The 23,760-nt window shown below is 30.7% G+C and overlaps 1 pseudogene; it reads left to right on the forward strand.

The window, feature by feature from the left end:
- Nucleotides 1-13,449: 13,449 nt before the first annotated feature.
- LOC108202957 (UPF0613 protein PB24D3.06c-like) lies at nt 13,450-20,552 on the forward strand (annotated as a pseudogene).
- Nucleotides 20,553-23,760: the final 3,208 nt, after the last annotated feature.

Consider the following 23,760-nt stretch of genomic DNA (forward strand, 5'->3'; position numbering starts at 1 on the left):
AAAATCATTACATCATGTCTTACAACTTGGAGCTCAAAATAATGTTTATCCCCTCAACTGAAGGAGCATAATAATTAATAATAAAGAGAATCATTTGCAAGTGATCCCTAAGAGGGTTAATAAAGAAAATTCAACAAGTTTTGTTCTGGATATATTAATGAGTACAATTATATGATGTAGCTTGGGAGAAAATAGCTTCTGCCACCACTACTTATAAGCTTGGAAGTAAAAAGTAAAAAGTGTTGCAAACACTTGGTAGTGAATTTGAAAGGTTACATGAAATAAAACAAAGTCAAAACCCGTTTCGGATTATTGTTCACGAGTATTATCTATAATTAATTGAAAATTTTGCTTTTACGCTGACCATTACTCCTATATTTGAGAATACACTACTCAGTAATAATTAAATAACTTAAAAAACTAAGATAAGTAAAAGACATAATTAAAATTACAAGAAAAGATCAAAAAGTTAGAGAAGAAAACTTATAAACTTCAATGTTGTCACATGAAAAATATATTAATTAAAAATCCAAATCAGTGCAAAACACAATTATATATGGAAATAAAATCATATAACATATATATAAAAATATATTCTATCATTAATCAATCAAAAAGAAATGGTGAAACAATGGAGGATGTTCATTTCATTGAGAAAATTTTTCATTTTTTAGATTTCAAATTTGAGACAATGTTGTAGCCATCGAATAATCTAAAGATATAAGCAAAATATCACTGATGAACTTACAAATTGATAAACTTACACGCCGGTTACAAGCCCATGAATAAAGATTGAACACGAAAAAGATTGAAGTGTCATTAGACATTTCAGTCAAAACTCTTCTTCGATGAAAAAACCCACATTGTAAAGAATATGAAGGGGATTGTAGCCGCGAAGCAGGAAGGAGTTTTAAGGGAAGAGGCTCAAGTTCTCGTGAGAGAGACTATTACTAATATAAAGAAACTAATAAGAAAGAAGCAAATTTTTTTCCAGAGGTTCATCAAAAGGTCGTGGGCGTGAAAATCAAAGAGGAAGAGTTCGTGACTATTTTGAAACAAAAAAAAAGAAAAATTGAATTTTTTTGAGATTTATTATGTTCCTGGACTAAAAAATAATTTACTTATTGTTGGTCACCTTTTGAGAAAAATATTATGACATTCAAATAAGACATTTTTCAAATGCTTTAACGGCAGATCATAGAGGAGAATATTTTTGAAATGAGTTTAAGAAATATTACAAACATAGTGGTATTCGATACAAAATAACAATCCGTTACACGCCACAACAGAAAAGAATGTTTGACTCTGTTAGATTTGTCTATCCAGAAACTGTGAGGAGAAGGGTAAACTCCCTGACACGTATGACAGCCTTTCTCATCCTGAACTACTTTTGATCCGGCTCAACTTTGTATTAGTTTCGAGTTTTAATATAAGAATCTACAGGAAGCACATGGAGATCGAAGACTTTCCGACATGTTTTAGCCCATTTGGTCCAGCTCAAAAGAGGCGTTTGATCTTCAGTTTGGTTAGTCTATATGTTAGTTCTGCCTGTTTGAATGTTTGATTTTTATACCAATTATAGATGCTTTAGTTCTTTGTACCTCTGTACAGGAAGAAGAATGATGTACAATCAAGAAATGATGCTGAGAAGGAAATTGGAGGAGGATGTCGAATTGCAACATGCTATTGAATACTAGGGGAGGAGGCTGATGAATCTTCAACTCCCAGAAATCACAAACCCGAATATCAATCAACTACAAATGCCAAAGACATAAAGAATTATCATAAAGATGGTTATTCAAGCAATTTTTACATTATAAAATTTGTAGTACTCGTAGAGACATTACATTAAAAATGCTCTTGTATTTATGTATTATGATTTTAATGTATTCTAGTGAAAAGTGTCTTGCAGAAAAAGCCAGTACCATTGATGAGGATCAAATGACTATTGTAGGAGCTACTGAAATGGCAAATAAAAATATAGATATTGACGCAAATACTAGTGCTAAGGACGCTGGAGCTGTGAAGAAGGCTAGTTTTACATGTCGAAAGAAAAAGGTGCGTTCGATGGCTGAAATCCTTCATGTCAATGATGAAGAAAGAAGCGACCAATTAGCTTCTCACAATGCAACTCCCAAAGAATGTGTTGCTCCATCTTCAATTTTTACTTCGCGAAAAAGAAAGATTAATCAGGAGCCTTCTAAGGAGATGCAATTTTTTGGGCACGAGCCCAAAAAGGTTCGAGCCTCCAAGGGAGATGCCACTACAACAATTGCACAAATATATAATAAGATGCAAGGATCTATCAGCATATAATTTAAGATAAATGAGACTCCTTTCTGTAACTTATGGTAGATATGAAACTATTATACTGCTATTTGAAGTTTACTACCTTGGAGTTCCACTTTTGTTCAGAAGGGTGTTGGTTGCTCGAAGGTAAATAGAAGAAGAAGGTCAACCAATGCATAGATAAGGTGGATCTTCTTCTAGACAAATAGTAGCTGTATAACAAAAGAAGATAAATGTTATTTCCTTAGAAAGGCAAATCATGTATGCTTGTGATACTTACGTCTTTTGCTTTTGGAGAATATAAACAATTAGCCTACACATCTATTTTAGTAAACAACAAAATGTACACAAAGATCACAACAATTATTTCGACAAGCTAGTGTAATGATCTTGAAGTGTTACTAAATTGGAAAGATAAGTATGGTAGAAATTATCAAGAAGTCAAGTTGTATGAAAGTTATACTCAATAGATTTAATTAATTACACATCTTGTATGATTTTACAAAAATATTAATATAAGAGAAACCCCCAAATATAATAATTGGAAAGAGAAAGAATAATATAAGTTATATATGTTCATATGCTTAATTACCACCTCAAAATTTCATTCATATAATTTAATAAAAATTACATCATAAATTCGAGATCCTTACGATTAGTATACATACCCAATAATTAAGTGAATGGAGCACCTTCTTCATTATTTCCCAAGATTGTAATGAAATCTTAAAGCTACCTGAAAAAAATAAATTTATTTTGCAACTTTGTATAACATGCTAATATATCTAAGATAGTATTTCTATTCCAAACACAATAGACAAATTAAAATATACATAATCATAAAAAAAAAATACATATGTGAAGTGCTATAATCATAGACTTTATTGTCCATATAAATATTTTCTCTTCATATAAGGTCAAAAACCACCTCAAATATTGTTGGGTGTAACTTGTACCTTATATAATATATTTTTTTTAAAATATATGGTATTTAGATATAGGAAGATATATACCTTGTATTTTAATTATGGAGATAAATACTTCATGTGAACATTGTAGAATGTTTGATTTAGGATCCATACACGGGAAAATATCTTGTGGCCTGCGAGAGAAGATATATTATCAAAATCAAATCTTCTATATAATTATCTTCTCTATAATTAATAGATAATATTAATCTAAAACACAATAAATTTGTTTATAATTGTGAAGTAAAAGATCTAATGGATAAGTATTGTATTGAAAATAATCCACCATTGATACAAGAATTTATTGCATCTTTACTAAGAAAACACAATTTGATTCATAAGAGAATATGATTTTAGAAAGATACAAAATCTTTAATAAATCCAATCATGTTGAAAAACACACAAACACATATATACATATGCTTATTTATATGTATGTATGCATATTAATGAAATCATGATGAATATAAATCAACTTGTTCATGTAAATTTTAACACAAAATAAAATCAGAATGAAAAAATATAGAGTAATTGAATCAATAGCCACATGGATGACCAAATTATATAAATTGAGAAGAAAAGGAGTTTCGGATGTACCTTATGATTTGAATCAATATCTATTTGGATGATCAAATGATAAATTTAGGAGAAAAGACGTTCTAGTAAATTGAGAGCTAAAACAGGGTGCGCCCCTCTATTATTCCAGCTTTGATATGAGAGGATTAGGGTAGATGTCCTTGCGATTAAGTGAAATAAACTGAGAGCTAACAATGAGCCGCCGCTCTCTTACTCCACTTTTGATATGAAAATATTAGGGTTATTTTCAATGATAGGTATTTAGGCTGTATTTAATTTGACCCAAATGGGCCATAACCTTGTTTGAGTAGAGGTGGATTGAGGTGGTACCATCCCGACATGTACCGGCCCAACACCTTGATAGAAGTTAGTGGACATAATTTACTAAATGGGCTTATTTTGGGTAAGAGAAATTGAAAAACAAATTCTTTTCTTTGCTTTCACTTGCTCCCATATCAAAGTCTTTATCTCCAAAATTTAGTAGTTAGTATTTTAATATTTGTATTTCTTATTTGTAAAATTATTATTTTAAAATATTTTTATTAAATTTTGGAGTGGATTAATTAAATTTTACAAAATATTTTGTAAATTTCTAAGTTCAAAATTTATTAACATCGAGTTGTAAATAAATTTACACAAACACATAATTAACTTATAATCAACAAGTTAAGTATGATTTATATATAGTTATATACTTAAGTTTAAAAGTGATTTCTTAAACATAAATCAAATTCATTAAAAAATACTAGCAATTACTACTATTTTCTTTAAAAAAAATAATCAAGTTTTAAATTAAATGTTCTTTTGTGGTCATTTCACAAAATATTCTATTTAAAGTATATAAATTAAGGAGAAAAAAGAGTTCTATCTGTACCGTATAATTAATATTAAGTGGAGTAGATTAAGAGTTAAGATAGGATTAGGACTTTGTCAATTGAATTTGCCTAGGTTCAAATTTAATATGATGGTTGTTTAGACTACATCTAATTTCACTGGAGTGCTTTATAGGTTTGTTTGAATTCTGGTGGATTTTATTTTTCTAAAATCATAACATGTACAATCCAACACCTACTAAATTCAGCAAACAAGACAATAATTATTTTTTTTTTTGCTAAATTCAAGACAATAAATTATTAAGTAGGCTTATTCTGCATAAGAGAAATTCTAAAGCTTATTTCTTTTTTTTGCTTTACTTACACCAAACTCTAAAGTATATACATGCTAAATTCAGTAATTTGTTTTAAATTATTTGTACTTTTAATTGATATATTTTATTTTGAAAATATGTATTTAAGTCATTAGAATATTTTAAATTTTACAAAAATATTATATAAACTTCTTAGCTACTAATTTATTAACGTTGAGTTGTAAATAAATTTACAATAACACATAAATAACCTATAACTAATAAATAGCTTATGAATTATATTAAAATTATATACTTGTTAAAGTGACTTCTTAAACATAAACCACACCCATTAATAAATACTAACATGTACTCCTTTTTTTTCACAAAAATCAATTAAGTTCTAAATTAAATTTTCTCTTATGTCTATTTCAAAAAAATATTCTACATGAAGTTTAACATTATATTTTCTATTCTCAAATGTTATGTTAATAATTTTAAATTTAAAAAACCAAACTCATGGGTATATGAAAATCAATTCATGTCATATTTGTCATATTTATGTCTTTTGCTTTGGAGAATATAAGCAATTAGCCTACACATCTATTTTAGTAAACAAAATGTACACAAAGATCACAACAATTATTTTCACAAGCTAGTGTAATGACCTTGGAACTCTTACTAAATTGGAAAGATAATTATGATCAAAATTATGAACAAGACAACTTGTTGGAAAGTTATACTCAACAGACACAATTAATTACACGTCTTGTATGATTTTACAAAAAGTACAAATATAAGAGAAATTCTAAACATAATAATCAAAAAGCGAAAGAATATTAATATAAGTTATATATATTCATATGCTTAATTACAACCTCAAAATTGCATCTATATAATTCAATAAAAATTACATCATAAATTCGAGGTCCTTACAAAATTAGTATACATACCCGATAAGTGAATGGAACACCTTCTTCATTGTTTCCCAAGCTTGTAATGAAATCTTAGAGTTACCTGAAAAAGATAATAATTCATTTTGCAACTTTGTATAACATGCTAATATATCTAAGCTACATAATCTTATATAGAATTACATATAAACTTCTATAATCATATGCTTTATTGTCTATATATAAGGTCAAAAGCCACCTCAAATACGGTTGGGTGTAAGTTGTACCATATATAATATTTTTTTTAAATATATGATATTTAGATATAGAAAGATATATACCTAGTATTTCAATTATGGAGATAAATACTTCATGTGAACGTTGTAGAATATTTGATCTAGGATCCATACAAGGGAAAATACCTCCGTGGCCAAGTCTGCAAAAGGAAAAATATCATCAAAACTAAATCTTTTATATAATTATATATCTCTTCTATAATTAATAGATAATATTAATCTAAAATACTATAAATTTGTTTATAATTGTAAATTAAAAGAAATTTAATGGATAAATGTTGTATTTGAAAATAATCTTACAAGAATTAATTGCATCTTTACTGAGAAAACACAATTTAATTCTTAAGAGAATATGATTTTAGAAAGATACAAAATCTTTCATAAATTCAATCATGTTAAAAAAACGCACAGACACGCAGATATACATATGATTATATATATGAATCATATATATAGAGAAATATATATGAATCAACCCGTAAATTTTAACATAAAATAAAATTAGAATTTAAAAATATAGAGAAATTGAATCAATACCCACATGGATGATCATATTATGTTACAAATTGAGAAGAAAAGGTGTTTCGGATGTACCTTAGGATCTGAATCAATATCTCTATAGGGATGATCAAATGATAAATTTAGGAGAAAAGACGTTCTAGATTTACCTTATGATCATAAGTGAAATAATTTGAGAGCTAATACGGGTGCACCCCTCTGTTATTCTTGATATGAGAGGATTAGGGTTGATGTACCTTACGAATAAGTGAAATAAAATTGAGAGCTCAATGGTGAGCCCCCGCTCTGTTACTCCACTTTTGATAGTAGAATATTAGGGTTCTTTTCAATGATGGGTGTTTAAGATACATTTAACTTGACCAAAATGGGCCAGAACCTTGTTTGAGTAGAGGTGGATTGTGATTTCTTAACATCCCAACATGTAGCGGCCCAACACCTAGATAGGAGTTAGTGGACATAATTTATTAAATGGGCTTGTTCTGGATAAGAGAAATTGAAAAATAAATTCTTTTCTTTGCTTTCACTTGCTCCCATATCAAAGTCTTTATCTCCAGAATTTAGTAGTTAGCATTTTAATATTTTTCTTTCTTAATTATAAAATTGTAATTTGAAAATATATAAACTTCAATTTGGTAGTGGATTAATTAAATTTTACAAAATAATTTTTAAACTTCTAAACTACAAATTTATTAATACTGAGTTGTAAATAAATTTACACAAACACATAAATAACACATAAATAACTTATAATCGATGAATCATATATGAATTATATTATAGTTATATAGTTAAAGTTAAAAGTTACTTTTTAACGGAAACCAAACTCATTAATAAATACTAACATTTAAAACTATATTTCAAAATTATCAATTGAGTTTAAATTAAATTTTCTCTTGTGTCTATTTCGGAAAATATTCAATGTAAAGTATAATATTATTTTCTATTCCTATATGTAATGTTAATAATTTTAACTTAGAAAGGAATCACATGGTGTGATATTTGTGTTTGCCTTTTTGGTGATCCACTTCAATGATTTTCAAAATTTTGATTTTAATTTGGATTTAAATAATAGTATTTCTTAATTTGTTATTTTCTAACTAGAAAATATATTTATTCATTTTATTTTGGTAAATAACCTATATTTTAGAAAAATAATTCTTGAATTTATAAGTGACAAACTCGAGTATAAATAAATCTAACCTATGATTAATAATTGACTTATTAATTATATGATAGTTATTCATTTGAAGTTAAAAGTGACTTTTCATGTACAAACAAATTCTAAAATATACTACTAATGTTTTCAAATCTACGAGATTGTAAATTTAATTTGAATGATATACATTTCATACATGATATTATCTTAAATTTAATATATTTGTAGTTTTTTATATATAATACTTTTAATATATTAGTTGTTTTTTAAAATAAAAATCATGTCATATTAACCTTCATTCGCATACATTTTAACTTTTGTTTAAGCATCTAAAATTTGAGAAATAAATCTCTCAATCTATAATTTACAAAATTATAAATAAATATACACAAATCCACAAATAACTTATAGTACTTAATAAGTTACTTTTTGATAAGCTAATATATGGACATTCCTTATCAAAAAATTAAATTATATGATAGTTATTCATCTAAAGTTAAAAGTTATTTTTTAAATATAAAGTAAACCCACTAACATATACTAATGTTTACCTTAAAGTTTTAAAAGACATCTGGTAAATTTTACATTTTATTTTAACATATTAAATCAAAAAAGGATCATAATATTATTGTTATTTTGAACAAAAGAGCCATAATCTATACTATATACTATAAAAAGCCAACATATTATAATTTGTAGTCGTACAAAATTTTGGTTTGGTACTCTCCTCTAAAACTAAAAGTCTACAAGTAGATATCTATTAAACAGTTTCATATACTAAAAATATATCTATTAAACAGTTTCATATACTAAAAACACTCCTTATGTATATTAATATCTTTTTAAATATAATTTATAATTAGTTAAAAAAAAAGGTGAAACTACTGTTAATAACATATATTAATATTAAAAATTACTTATAGATAAACGTATAACTAATTATAAATATACAATTTTGAATATCTTTTGTCTAAAATACATATAAATAATAAAAGACGCTACTTTTTAATTATAACGTATTCTACTCGAAATTTAACACTTACGTATTCTATTTCATTACAAACACGAGCCATTACGTAACATATGAAGATATATGAAATATGAAAAATTTGATTTAAATTGAATAATAAACTGTCACATATTAATATAGAAAAATATTTATAGATAGATAATAAATTGTGAAAGCTAAATTTTCGTTAGAAGATATAACGAGTTGGTTAATATAATTTAACTAAAATCCAATTCATTAATACTAAAATACTAATAAAATGGTGTTAAGAATTAAATTATAATTAATAAATTACGAATCATATACCCGCCCGTGCTTTGCACGGGGTTAAAGGCTAGTATTATATTAATTGATATTATACCGTGCATTGCTATGGATATATATTGGATTTATTTTTACAAGATATCCCTTGTTACTATCTAATCCAATATTAATACACCATCGAATATATATTAGCGATAAAAAACAGACGAAAATCTATATCAAAGAGTTAAAAACAAATTATAACATTAAAGCACAATCAATAAGTTTATTAAAAGAAATCCCAACAACACATGCAAAAATAGTCGTATTTATATATTATATTTTGAAATTATTTTTGAACATATATAACGATTCAAAAAACATGTGAAATTATTTTTCAACACAAATAAGGATACTTAGATTTAGATACTAAAAATCTATTTAAAGTTTAGGGTTTGCAGCAGATTAGTGACTTGTGATTCTAAGCTCTGTTCTAAAAGTAGGTGATTAAATCACGATTAATCCCCGATTAATCCCTGTTCCGTTAAATCTCCGATTAATCATCGATCAATCCGATTAATCCCGATCAATTCTAATCCCCGATTAATCTTTGTTCAGTGACTTCACCGATTAAGTCCGATTCCCACTTTTTACAACACTAATTCTAAGTTCTATTTAAATTAGATTGGTTCTTCCTTATAAAAACATAAATCAACATCAAAGAACAACCAATAAGTTCATTAGAAATCCTTCCTTTAGTTTACAAAGTATATAAAAAAATAATGTGCACATTGCCTAAAACTGAATTTGTCAACTTCAAGTTCAACAATTCTCTGAATGATGCCTACCAAATCATTTCATCAGTAAAGACGGCCCTAATGGAGGAGCTTGACCATGTTTAGCATGACAAGGACAGTGAAAAAAACAGGTAGAACACGTCTCCCACTCAGGTGATGAAGTATTATGTATACCATGCCTTATACAACTCATTGCTTTCTATACCCTTTTCTCAGTAAAAGCAGAAAATTCCTAACCAAATAAAAGACCAGCTCATCTTAAAATTAAATTATGATTTTACAGTGTAATTTCAAGCATGACAATTAGCTCTGGATAATATATTCCATGACAAAGAACATCTTACACCAACACTTTACTAGGTCTATCTTGGTAAAATTACTAAGAATAAGTTAAACATAATTTGCTAGAAATTTGGTTTATTTGTATGATATCATTGGATTTTGGCTACTAACTAATAATATGAATTTAATACAGATGGGAATAGTCATCACAAAAAAGAGACTCAACTCATCATGTAAGGGCGCTTCATGGACACTTGGATGTGTGACTGGTGGTGAATCTATCATGCATGTCAGTTGTCACTTGATCAATTGCTATGTCTGTCATGGGAAATACACGGAGTAGGTCATATCAAAAATTAGGGCAGTGAAGTTGTTGGTCTAGCTAGCATTTGTAGCCAATCTCCAAATTGATTGCCGACAATGCCTCATCACCAGGTATACTTTCTATAAATTGGCAATAGCCATATAATATTTAAACAACTGTGAAGACATTTAATCACGGTATTGCCACTTTTCTTTTGTTCTTGTATCCCCAACCAATTCAACATATGATAAAAAATTACAGCATGACTGCTCCCCGTCCTTAAAAAAAAGGAGATTGTTAAGAATAAGCAGCGCTTTAATAACCTAAAGAACCAGCTAGCTGCTAGTAAAGCAAAATAAGAAGTAGAATCTGGCAGCGATCAATCATAATTTAAATAAAACTGGCATTGGATCGCGAAAATCTACAGGAAATGCTCATGGCAAGGGGAATCACCCTTCACCGCTAACACATTTTTGCAATTTGTTCATTAAATGAATCCTTTTCAGCATCAAAAATAGTAGTAATTAAGTTTTATACCAGATCGTGAGCGGCACAAACCAAATCCTAATTTTTTCTTATTAATACATCGTCTGACATCGAAATAAGGACTACTTCATCAATTTTATCATTAGAGGAAACTCACATATAAATTTTATTTTGCCTAATTTAATCTTCCAGTATCTCCTAGCTGAGTGATAGTTTCAGGTTTAGTTCTGGACATCTGGTTCAGTGAGAGTGTAATTCATTTAAGAATATAGGTTCGCCGTAAAACTTTAAGGAGATAATTTTCTAGATTCTAGATCTAATCAAGATCAGATTTAGTTTTCTAGATTCCAGATTGAGTCATTAATGTTTGTTTTTTAACACTTTCCTCCTTACACTATAATCTTTCACTAACAATATAATTATATGTTTGGAGAAATAATTATTTATGCATATTTAATTAGCCAGGCCATAGTTATTAGCAGCTCGATTTTGTGAGAATTTATACTAGCTAGTTGTTTAGTACAGGTAGTTCCAAAAAGCTAGGGAGTGGTCAAGTATTTAAATGCGCGTATGTTTATGTTTATATAAGATGATAAACAGAACACATTATATTAAAAAAAATGAAAAAAAAAAATATGTCATGGGTATATAATATTTTCACAATCTATTATTATAAATGTCACATTAAAGTTAAATGAAAAAAGAGAAGAATGGCAACTAGTTATTAGATGTAGCATAAAATTTTATTTATTTGTTATACAAAAATATTTAAAAAAATATGTGAAATATTTGTTAAGTGGTCAGTTCGGTTCAAATTTAGCCTATTTAACTTAAACCGAATATCTTATTAAGACCGAAGTGAACTGATTTTTATATCGATTTGTTCGATCCGAATTGAATAGATCAAAGTTGTAAAAATTAGGACTTGATTGAATTGATCAATTTATATTGAATTTGTATGATATGGTTCTGTTTTGTGGTTCCGGTTAGGTTTTACATATATAGTTATGTAGTTCAAAGTTGCAATGAAGTCATTAGCCAGGACCCTTAATATGATTTTGATAGAATGGATACGGAAAAAATGCTTTCATTTCGAGTATTTTTCTTTTCTATTATCCACCATAAAAGAAATATTAGTTTTCGAATTTCGGGAGATGATTCACACGTTCCTTTCCTTTTTCCGAATAAGAAATTATGATACTTTTTTCATCATTATTTGGTGAAATATTGAATAAAATAATTATTTGGTGATATGTTTATAAGAAAGTAATAATTTAGTGACAAAAAACTATTTTCCCCTAATAGATCCACTTCAAAAGTGTCATAGCTAGTCTCCACCTTTTTGTTTAATATATGATTATATCAAGGGTTTTGTTTAATCCTAGGAACATATAAAAATTTATAAAATTAGGAAGGAATCAAATAAACTTACTTATTTCCACAATATAACACTATGTCATAGACGACCTACTGCAACATACGAAAATTGTTTGAATAAGTCCGAAATATGTTATGACATTTATGGACCATCAACATTTATGTTAATATGGGATGTTATTGTAATAGTCCTATATGTTTGGATAAAAATATTTTCCGACATCATCCCGCTTCCAAGACTCACAAATACCTCTGGCGGTGCCATACTACAACGAGAAAGAGTAGTGAACAAGATATATATGGTAGATATTTGCTTTGGAGCGTGGACAATAACTTAATTAGTTTGTATTTGAACAGTATCTGTATATATAATCGGTTTCAAACTAATAAAATACAAAACGATAAAAACATATCATATATCCATCATCATCTAGGTCTGTCATCCTACTCAATTCACCATAGACTCTCCGAATAGGTGTTAGACTCCACACAATCCAAAAGCCCAAAATCGACCCACCTCAATTTAATCGAGCCCCGTTTAAATCCAACTCATTAGTCTATCTTGATCTCACAATCCTTCCCATTTAAGGTTTGTTTGTATTTAATTTTTGGATTAATTATCAGTTAGACCAGTTGTTTCATTTCAATGTATCAAATGGACCATCGATAATTTTTTGGTATCATTTGTATTACTTATTTCGGACTAAATTACATTTTGATAAATTTTTGGGAAGTTAAGTCAAAATAAACATTTTTTTTTATCAAATTACATGACATGAATTTAATTGAGACTTGACTTCAAGATAATGTGATGATAGAATATTAAGAAAAACCAAAAATTAGATTAAATAATTTATATAATTAGAGGTTGAATTCAATTTAAAAAGTAAGACGGGTACATGTTTGGATTGGAAAAACAAAGTAGCAATATTTTAATAGTCAATTTATTATATTTATAAAATTTTAAAAAAAATATAATTTAAATTTAGATTGCTAATCCGTGATAATAAATTTGTATCCGTATAATAATATATTCAAACAAAACAATTGATCTAATTAACAATTAACGCTTTAATTTTTATTTGGTTGGTTTATAACGGAGGACCTGCATATAAAAAGGTAAGCATTTGATCTATCTGTCCAAACATGAGATGCTAACTGGAAATCAAAGAAACTTAGATTTGGTATGGGGTTGTATGTTTATGCACTAAAATGAGTACAACACCAACTGGGTCTAGTTCAACAGCTGGTTCTTGGTTTTCAGGCATTGTACGAGGTCGTTTTGACAAGTCTTCTACTAGTCCTAAAATGGCCAACAATTCAGCAGAATTCACCGGAACTAATGTGGGCCCAGTTAATAAGAAGAAGCAGTTTCAAGGGGTTATGTTTAAGTATGGTCCCAAGTCCATTCAGGTTTGTCTAAACACTATTGTGTGTTTGTGTGTGTGTTTTGTGCAGATTTTGGATTCTGGATGTGGTGTTTGATGTTTAGTTGACATTGTTTTTGCAGTGGATTGATGAGGGTTTATTGATTTGTTATGAAATTTGAGCTTGAGTATCAGATCCGAATGTGTTTTTGTAGTTGTAATAAGTGGCAAGATGTTAGCTTTATGTTTGACAGATGAAAAATTCTGATGACCCAATTGACCATTTATGATTATGTTTTTTTTTTTTTTGAAATAATTCGGACTTGCATTAATCAAATACCCTCCAGGGCTAGGTTACACAAGATAAAATCAGGAGCAGTATGATACCATTCCTGGGGACCTGACATAGAATAAGCAGCCTGTGCTAAAGAGTGGGCTACATTATTCGCAGATCGCAGTACAAACATAACTAACACTTCCCGAAAGTGTTTAATCAACTCCCTGCAATCTTCCACAATCGTGTCAAAGGTTGAATTGCTGTGACCTGCATGAATTGCATCTACTAACAACTTTGCATCTGATTCAAAAATACATTTCTGTGTCCTCCATGTCTTTACCCATGATAATGCTTCCTTTAAGCTCAAAGCTTCAGCCTCCCGCGCATAACTCCTGCCTTGCACCAGAGTTGTTCTGGCTCGAAGAAACTCTCCCCTTTCATTTCTCACGACACAGCCAACACCAACATACTCACTGTCTTGTCTGCAGGATGCATCTATATTAATCTTAATCCATCCCTCTGGTGGTGGACACCACTGTCGCGTATGCACATGAACTCCAGTTCCGCTTTTACAGGTTTCCTCTTGAGCTTTTTTCCACTCCTGAAGCATGTTCAAAGCCATAGATTTAATGCCAAAGACAGATGAATTAATCTTTTCCCACACCCACTTGTTTCTTCTAAACCACAAGCACCAGCAAATTACTCCTATCAACGCACACTGTTCATTAGTAGCTGTGGTAAACGCTTGCTTCAACACTTCCTTAACAGAGTCATTACCCCCCGTTAATACCCTGGAGTATAAACCCACCGTCTCCCTGATTTCTCGTGCAAAGCTACACTCAAACAGAACATGGACTGCAGTTTCTGCCGCACCTTTACACCACTCACAATTAACGTCAATATTAACTTGCTTACCCTGTAGAGCAACCGTTGTTGGCAGAACATTTCGGGCTGCACGCCATACCAGATTTATAACTTTACCTGGGAGCTGCAATTTCCAGATCTTCTTCCAGAGCATTCTATCAACACATACTTCCTCACCCCTTAGTATCCTGTAACAACTTCTCACCGAAAACTGCCCCTTATCCTCCAGCAACCAGTACCATGAATCTCTCTTCTTTCGGATAGGAATTGGAATCTGATGTATAAGCCTACTATCCCGTTCATTACATAGATCGTGTAGAATCTCCACATCCCAACAAGTTTTACTTTCATCCATAAAACTTTGTACCGTCGCATACTCCAATTCCCTGGGCATAGCAGTTGTTAAGTATCCATTTTCTAAATTAGGTAACCAAGGCACCTTCCAAACCATCGTGTCTTCTCCATCACCAATTTTTTTACGACATCCCTGCTTTATCACCCCCTGAGTTTCTATTATACTGCGCCATACATAACTTGGATTATTACCCATCTTTGCATTAAAGAAATCTGTCGCAGGGTAGTATCTGGCTTGCATTAATTTAGTGACTAGCGGATTGCTGCTGTTGATCAAACGCCATGCTTGTTTAGCCAACATAGCCACATTAAACTCCTTGAGCTTTCTGAATCCCAAGCCTCCCACCTCCTTAACACTACACAACTTATCCCATGACAGCCACCTTATACCACTGCTATTTGACCCCCCATTCCCCCACCAAAATGAGTTCATTTTCTTCTCAATCTTGTCACATATTTCAGCTGGAATCAACATCAAATTCATCCAAAAATTGGGGATAGATTGAGCTGCTGTTTTAAGCAGTGTAACCTTACCCGCCTTCGAAATTGTATGGTTATTCCAACCCTGCAGCTTCCGTTCAATACGCTCAAGCAGAAAACTAAACTCTGACACTTTTTTCCGCCCTATACACATTGGTATACCCAAGTAGTTTCCTGGTTTTTGCTCCTCCCTTACTCCCAATTGAGTACAGACATCTCTTCTGTTCTGCTCAGTCGTATTTGGAGAAAATGTGACCAAGGATTTATTTAAATTAACAACTTGACCAGAAATACTTTCATATCTGGTTAAAATCCTTTTCATCACGTCGGCCTCAGCAGCTATTGCCTTAAAGAAAAAATAACAGTCGTCGGCGAATATTATGTTATATCAAAAGAAGGGAAGTGAAGTGATGTTACACTGGTTTTTAAAGTTTCGGGATCATTAAAAAAGCTTCGATAGCTTGTTATGGTGCTGTATCTGTAAATGGTTAAGGTGTTATGAGGGATTAGTATGTATGTAACATGTTTTTCTCTTGATAAATGAAGATATGATAATCGAGGAAATGGTTTATTACCTGCTTTCACTCTGGAGTATCACTGCCAGGAAGGTCTGGTAGCTAGATTTTTTCATACCTGTTTCCAGTCCACATTTGGGGTTTTCATAAATTTTCAGAATACACATAAATTTTCTGTGGTGAAGCACTAAAACCTTGAACATGATGAAAAGCCTTGATGTTCTTAGTATAGGGAATACACTGTCTGTGAGCCTTATAAATAAGAACTATCAGGGTAAATGATGCTACATCTCTTCCTTTTTCCCGGTGGTGGTTATGTGAACGTCGTACTCTGGGATATATCAGTAGCTTTTCCTCTACTTTTCAAATGGGTTAAGTTCTGCACTGTGAGAAAAGATTCACTTGGTTTTCTTTGTCTGTACGAAATTGTTCGATTCGAACTTTAATTTAGTTTGTATACCAATATTTAAGCTCCACTATATTATGCAGGTTGCCTTTAAAACTGGTGACTATAAACAGCAAGCTATATTTATTGGCGGGCTGACAGATGGATTTTTGGCTACCGAGTATGTCAACATATATAACTTTTAAAGTTATTGTCCTACGACTCTACGAGATGATTTAAATCTTTACTTTCTTGCACGTAATTGATTCTACATTATAGTTAAGTACCTATCACCAATTCCTAATTTGATCCAAACCAATAGGAACGCAAAATATGGTGTAAAAAAGCAAAACACCAATGTTGATTAAACAACGATTCATGTTTAAACCTCCCTGTCATAACAACCAAACAGTGATAATATGTATATACGTACATTCATATGCAATGACAATATGACATGTTAATAACGCTATAGAATTCTAGTGGGAGCCTTTAATATTTTATGGACTTGAAATGAGATTACTTGTTGCAGTTACTTGAAACCTCTTGCTATTGCTCTTGACAAAGAGAAATGGTCACTAGTCCAGTTTCTGCTCTCCTCTTCTTACAGTGGATATGGCCTCTGAAGTTTAAAAGAAGTAAGTCACTATTATTTTTTAAGAATTATGTTGGCAATGATTTTTCTGTTATATTCGATGCTCTTTGCCTTTTTAACTTTGTTGTTTAAGGGCCTCTCTGCCAAAGGGTAACATTGTGCTGTCGAAATCATTAGGTTTTGTTTGCATTACGATGTGAATCGTAATTTTGAGGTAAATGATTTGGACGGACTGAATGGTGGGTGCAAATGTCCACAGGGAATGTTAAGGATAGAATAGTAATTCTATGATCAGGGGCATAGCTGCCCAGGCATAAAGGGACCAGGTTTACTCTTGAAGTACCTTACTTTATGGGTGTATTATATATTGGTAGATAAACATAATCTTGGGGCATCCAAGTTGTTTTCAATTGTTGTATGATGTCTTCTGGTGGTTGAAATGAAAGGATGTGGGTTCAAGTTTCACTCTTGATTTTCATTTTGGAAGAATCGTGATTTCAATTTACACATAGTACACAACTTAAATGCATAATAACATATATGCATCAGACATTTTAAGTTATTGTTGGTCAAGTTGGCTTTTTATGCTCCCAAAATAACTTCTTGTTTTTGAAATGTTTCGGGTTCAACTCCTATTTCTGGTTTTGTTTTGCTTCTTTTTCGTGGTTCCCTGTACGATAGTGTTCTCTCTGTCGCTGTGTATAATGCTCTCCCTCTGCCGCAATGCTGCTGTGTATGATTACTATTTTCTTTAAATAATTAATAATTTTCTGACCTTATATTGTTTGTCTTGATTATGGCGCATATATAATTATATGTTCAATAATTTTATCTGTACTACTAACTTGCTACTGTTAATTTTCTGCAACAAGATTTCAAATAATATAAGTAAGCTGATTAGCTGAATCAACTTTCCCATGTGTGTGTCAAAGGATGCTATGGAGCTTGATCAATTGATTAGTTACTTCATAAATAAAGAAGATTCTGAGGGTGTGGTCCTGATTGGACATAGTACTGGCTGTCAGGTAAGTACATTATACTCTCAAGGCGTGTAATACTTGCCAGCTGCGATTTGGCAGGTTAAATATAGTTATTTATATGTCATGGACAGGATATTGTGCATTACATGCGGACGAATTTTGCATGTTCTAGAGCAGTCCGTGGAGCCATTTTGCAGGTGTGCACCTGTTTAAAAATTTGATGCTTTTACATATTTCAGCTAATTGCCTGTTCTACATTTTTCTTGGCGTGTTTATATCGATTTTGGCTTTTAATTTGTGTTTTCAGTGCATCTATTCATCTTTAGTGTTTAAAAGATTAACAAATGCAAGGTTCTCATGCTCCTGCCATTAAAAGGAATGTTTAATTGTTCGACATGCACCCATCTTGCATTTCCATATAAATCACATGCTTGCTAATTGTGTTTATATATAGACCATGTAGGGTTTCCTATGGTAAATTATAGCAGTTATATAAGTAAAGTCAAATTTGCATCTCACCCCTGAACTAAACACTAAACTTGCATAATTAGGCATTCGTCCAACAAAGTAGTACTTAAATTGAATTTCAGAGATAAAATTATCTGCTAAATCCACAAGGTACTGACTTTTATTATTAAAAAAATTGATTATTAAGCTGGTCTTCCCTGAGTGTTAATATTTCGAAGACAAAGAAAGAAACCTGGTTTCTTGCAAGTGCTACTTCTGTCCTTTCAACTAGCATACCAGACAGAGAAGACATGCCAAGCACAACAAACTCAGGGAACTCATTTGTGGGACTGTTCTTGGGACCATTTCTACCCACATAAACTACACTTACTTGGTTTAGAGCCACTGGTTTTTGGTCTGACCACGATTTTGGAGCCAGATAGTATCATTTCACCCATGTTGATCCCTAAGGGCACAAACAAAATGTTGGGTGATTGTTAGGTTTTTTCTGAAATTTCTGGTTCTGGAGTCTTGGCAGCGGACACATAGTGACATAGTAAGAAGAACAAAAATTGGTATTAGGGTTTTGAAAACTAGAAGAAGTAGAAACAATTAGAGCTCACAAATGGGAGATGGAACTTGAAAGTTTGACTTTGGCTGCTATAGCTACTTAATTATGTTTCTACAAAATTGCATGATTTCCCTTTTAGTTTTTAGAAGATTATTTACCTTCTAGACTTCCGTACTAGATGAACTACTATTTGGGCCCTAATTGTAATTTTGTTTTATGGTTCAGGCTCCAGTCAGTGATCGGGAATATAAAGCAACTCTTCCTGAAACCGCGGCTATGATTGATATGGCCTCAAAGATGATTAGTGAGGGCCGAGGGTCTGAATTAATGCCCAGAGAAGCAAATCCAGATTCGCCTATAACTGCCTATAGGTAAGTACTGCAAGTTTTGGTTCTTCTGAAATAGCTGTGAAATAAGTATAGTTAAAAACGGAAGAAGTTACTAACAGTTGAGTTTCTTCTTCCCTTTCTTAATCCCATACTTCCTGCTGCTGTTTTCATATGCCAGAAAACTTTTGATCCCATTGTTGCAAATGAATAGATGCTTACTTATGCGCAAAGATCCCTTACTTTTCAGGATTTTAGCACGAAGCAAAGACATAATATCATTTTTTTTGACATAGTTCAACGTTTATGTTATTGGCCACCCTTTAAGTTTTCACTTTTAAATAGCTGAACATCATTTACTCTGCAGATACCATTCCCTCTGTGCATACATGGGTGATGATGATCTATTCAGCTCCGACCTTAATTAGTGATGATCAGTTCACTGTTTACATGCATTTTGAGACTTTTTTAAAATATAGTTCCATAGCGTTTTTTATTTATTTATATTAGAATAACAATTTAAACGTCAAACTTTTATCCAGGGAATGTTCTTAAAAAAAGTATTATGAAACTATATTTTATAGAATCTTCAAAATACGTGCTCACTCAAAAGTAATGTAAAGAACCTGCCGAGGAAGAGGGTAATTTTTAAATTCTCAAATTCCAACTTATAAATTTATTGCATAGATAATACGAATATAGTGATTTTAAATTATAAGTCATGAACTTGGATTTTATAACGAGCCAAACATTCGCACAATTTTTACCAATCCAAAAAGATCAAGCCATCAAGGTGAAGGAGAGATAATGGTCCTTTGATATGCATCGCATGCTCCATCTTGCACTAATCTAATTTAAAGAAAATCTCTTATCGAATTGTACTCCACTAATAAATTTAGGTTCTTAAAATTTTGTACAACATATGAGAATGTTTGGCTCTGTAAGATTTATCTATCAAGAAACTATGAGAAGAATGGTAAACTCCCTGACACGTATGACAACCTTTCTCATCCTGAACTACTTTTGATCCGGCTCAACTTTGTATTAGTTTCGAGTTTTAATGTAAGAATCTACAGGAAGCACATGGAGATCGAAGACTTTCCGGCATGTTTTAGCCCATTTGGTCTAGCTCAAAGGAGGCGTTCGATCTTCAGTTTTGTTAGTCTATATGTTAGTTCTGCCTGTTTGAATGTTTGATTTTTACTCCAATTATAGATGCTTTAGTTCTTTGTACCTCTGTACAGGAAGAAGAATGATGTACAATCAAGAAATTATGCTGAGAAGGAAATTGGAGGAGGATGCCGAATTGCAACACGCTATTGAATACCAGGGGAGGAGGCTGATGGATCTTCAACTCCCAGAAATCATAAACCCGAATATCAATCAACTGCAAATGCCAAAGACATGAAAAATTATCATAAAGATGGTTATTCAAGCAATTTTTACATTATAAAATTTGTAGTACTCGTAGAGACATTACATTAAAAATGCTCTTGTATTTATGTAATATGATTTTAATGTATTTACTATCTAAAACATTAATATATTTATTTATCATTAATTTTGAAAAATGCTCTTGTATTTATGTATTATGATTTTAATGTATTTTAGTGAAAAGTGTCTTGCAGAAAAAGTCAGTACCATTGATGAGGATCAAATGACTATTGTAGGAGCTACTGAAAGGGCAAATAAAGATATAGATATCGACGCAAATACTAGTGCTAAGAACGCTGGAGCTGTGAAGAAGGCTAGTTCTAAATGTCGAAAGAAAAAGATGCGTTCGATGGCTGAAATCCTTCATGTCAATGATGAAGAAAGAAGCGACCAGTTAGCTTCTCACAATACAACTCCCAAAGAATGTGTTGCTCCATCTTCAATTTTTACTTCGCGAAAAAGAAAGATTAATCAGGAGCCTTCTAAGGAGATGCAATTTCTTGGGCACGAGCCCAAAAAGGTTCGAGCCTCCAAGGGAGATGTCACTACAACTATTGCACAAATACATAATAAGATGCAAGGATCTATCAACATATAATTTAAGATAAATGAGACTCCTTTCTGTAACTTATGGTAGATATGAAACTATTATACTTATTTGAAGTTTTCTACCTTGGAGTTCCACTTTTGTTCAGAAGGGTGATGGTTGCTCGAAGGTAAATAGAAGAAGAAGGTCACCTAATGCATAGATGAGGTGGATCTTCTTTTAGACAAATAATAGCTGTATAACAAAAGAAGATAAATATTATTTCCTTAGAAAGGCAAATCATTTATGCTTGTGATACTTATGTCTTTTGCTTTTGGAGAATATAAAAAATTAGCCTACACATCTATTTTAGTAAACAACAAAATGTACACAAAGATCACAACAATTATTTCGACAAGCTGGTGTAATGACCTTGGAAGTGTTCCTAAATTGGAAAGATAAGTATGGTAGAAATTATCAAGAAGTCAAATTGTATGAAAGTTATACTCAATAGATATAATTAATTGCACATCTTGTATGATTTTACAAAAATATTAATATAAGAGAAACCCTCAAATATAATAATCAGAAAGAGAAAGAATAATATAAGTTATATATATTCATATGCTTCATTACCACCTCAAAATTTCATTCATATAATTTAATAAAAATTACATCATAAATTCGAGGTCCTTACGATTAGTATACATACCCAATAAGTGAATGGAGCACGTGAATGCAGCAGGTGAATGGAGCACCTTCTTCATTGTTTCCCAAGATTGTAATGAAATCTTAAAGCTACCTGGAAAAAAAAAATTCATTTTGCAACTTTGTATAACATGCTAATATATCTAAGACAGTATGTCAATCCCAAACACAATAGACAAATTAAAATATACATAATCCTAAACAAAATTACATATGTGAAGTGCTATAATCATAGACTTTATTGTCCATATAAATATTTTCTCTTCATATAAGGTCAAAAACCACCTCAAATATTGTTGGGTGTAACTTGTACCTTATATAATATATTTTTTAAAATATATGGTATTTAGATATAGGAAGATATATACCTTGTATTTCAATTATGGAGATAAATACTTCATGTGAACATTGTAGAATGTTTGATCTAGGATCCATACAAGGGAAAATACCTTGTGGCCTGCGAGAGGAGAAATATCATCAAAATCAAATCTTCTATATAATTATCTTCTCTATAATTAATAGATAATATTAATCTAAAATACAATAAATTTGTTTATAATTGTGAAGTAAAAGATTTAATGGATAAATATTGTATTGAAAATAATCCACCATTGATACAAGAATTTATTGCACTTTACGAAGAAAACACAATTTGATTCATAAGAGAATATGATTTTAGAAAGATACAAAATCTTTAATAAATCCAATCATGTTGAAAAACACACAAACACACATATATACATATGCTTATTTAGATGTATGTATGCATATTAATGAAGTCATGACGAATATAAATCAACTTGTTCATGTAAATTTTAACATAAAATAAAATCAGAATGAAAAAATATAGAGTAATTGAATCAATAAATGACCAAATTATATAAATTGAGAAGAAAAGGAGTTTCAGATGTACCTTATGATTTGAATCAATATCTTTATAGATGATCAAATGATAAATTTAGGAGAAAAGACGTTCTAGATGTACTACATGATTAAGAACTAAATTGAGAGCTAAAAAAGGGTGCGCCCCTCTATTATTCCAGCTTTGATATGAGAGGATTAGGGTAGATGTCCTTGCGATTAAGTGAAATAAACTGAGAGCTACAGATGAGCCGACGCTCTCTTACTCCACTTTTGATATGAGAATATTAGGGTTCTTATCAATGATAGGTATTTAGAATGTATTTAATTTGACCCAAATGGGCCATGGGGTGGATTGTTATTTCATACCATCCCAACATGTACAGGCCCAACACCTTGATAGAAGTTAGTGGACATAATTTACTAAATGGGCTTATTTTGGGTAAGAGAAATTGAAAAACAAATTCTTTTCTTTGCTTTCACTTGCTCCCATCTCAAAGTCTTTATCTCCAAAATTTAGTAGTTAGTATTTTAATATTTTTATTTCTTATTTGTAAAATTATAATTTTAAAATATATCTATTAAATTTTGGAGTGGATTAATTAAATTTTACAAAATATTTTGTAAATTTCTAAGTTCAAAATTTATTAACATCGAGTTGTAAATAAATTTACACAAACACATAATAAACTTATAATCAACAAGTTAAGTATGATTTATATATAGTTATATACTTAAGTTTAAAAGTG

This window comes from Daucus carota, chromosome 9 (assembly GCF_001625215.2).
Source record: "Daucus carota subsp. sativus chromosome 9, DH1 v3.0, whole genome shotgun sequence".
In the NCBI taxonomy this organism is placed as follows: domain Eukaryota; kingdom Viridiplantae; phylum Streptophyta; class Magnoliopsida; order Apiales; family Apiaceae; genus Daucus; species Daucus carota.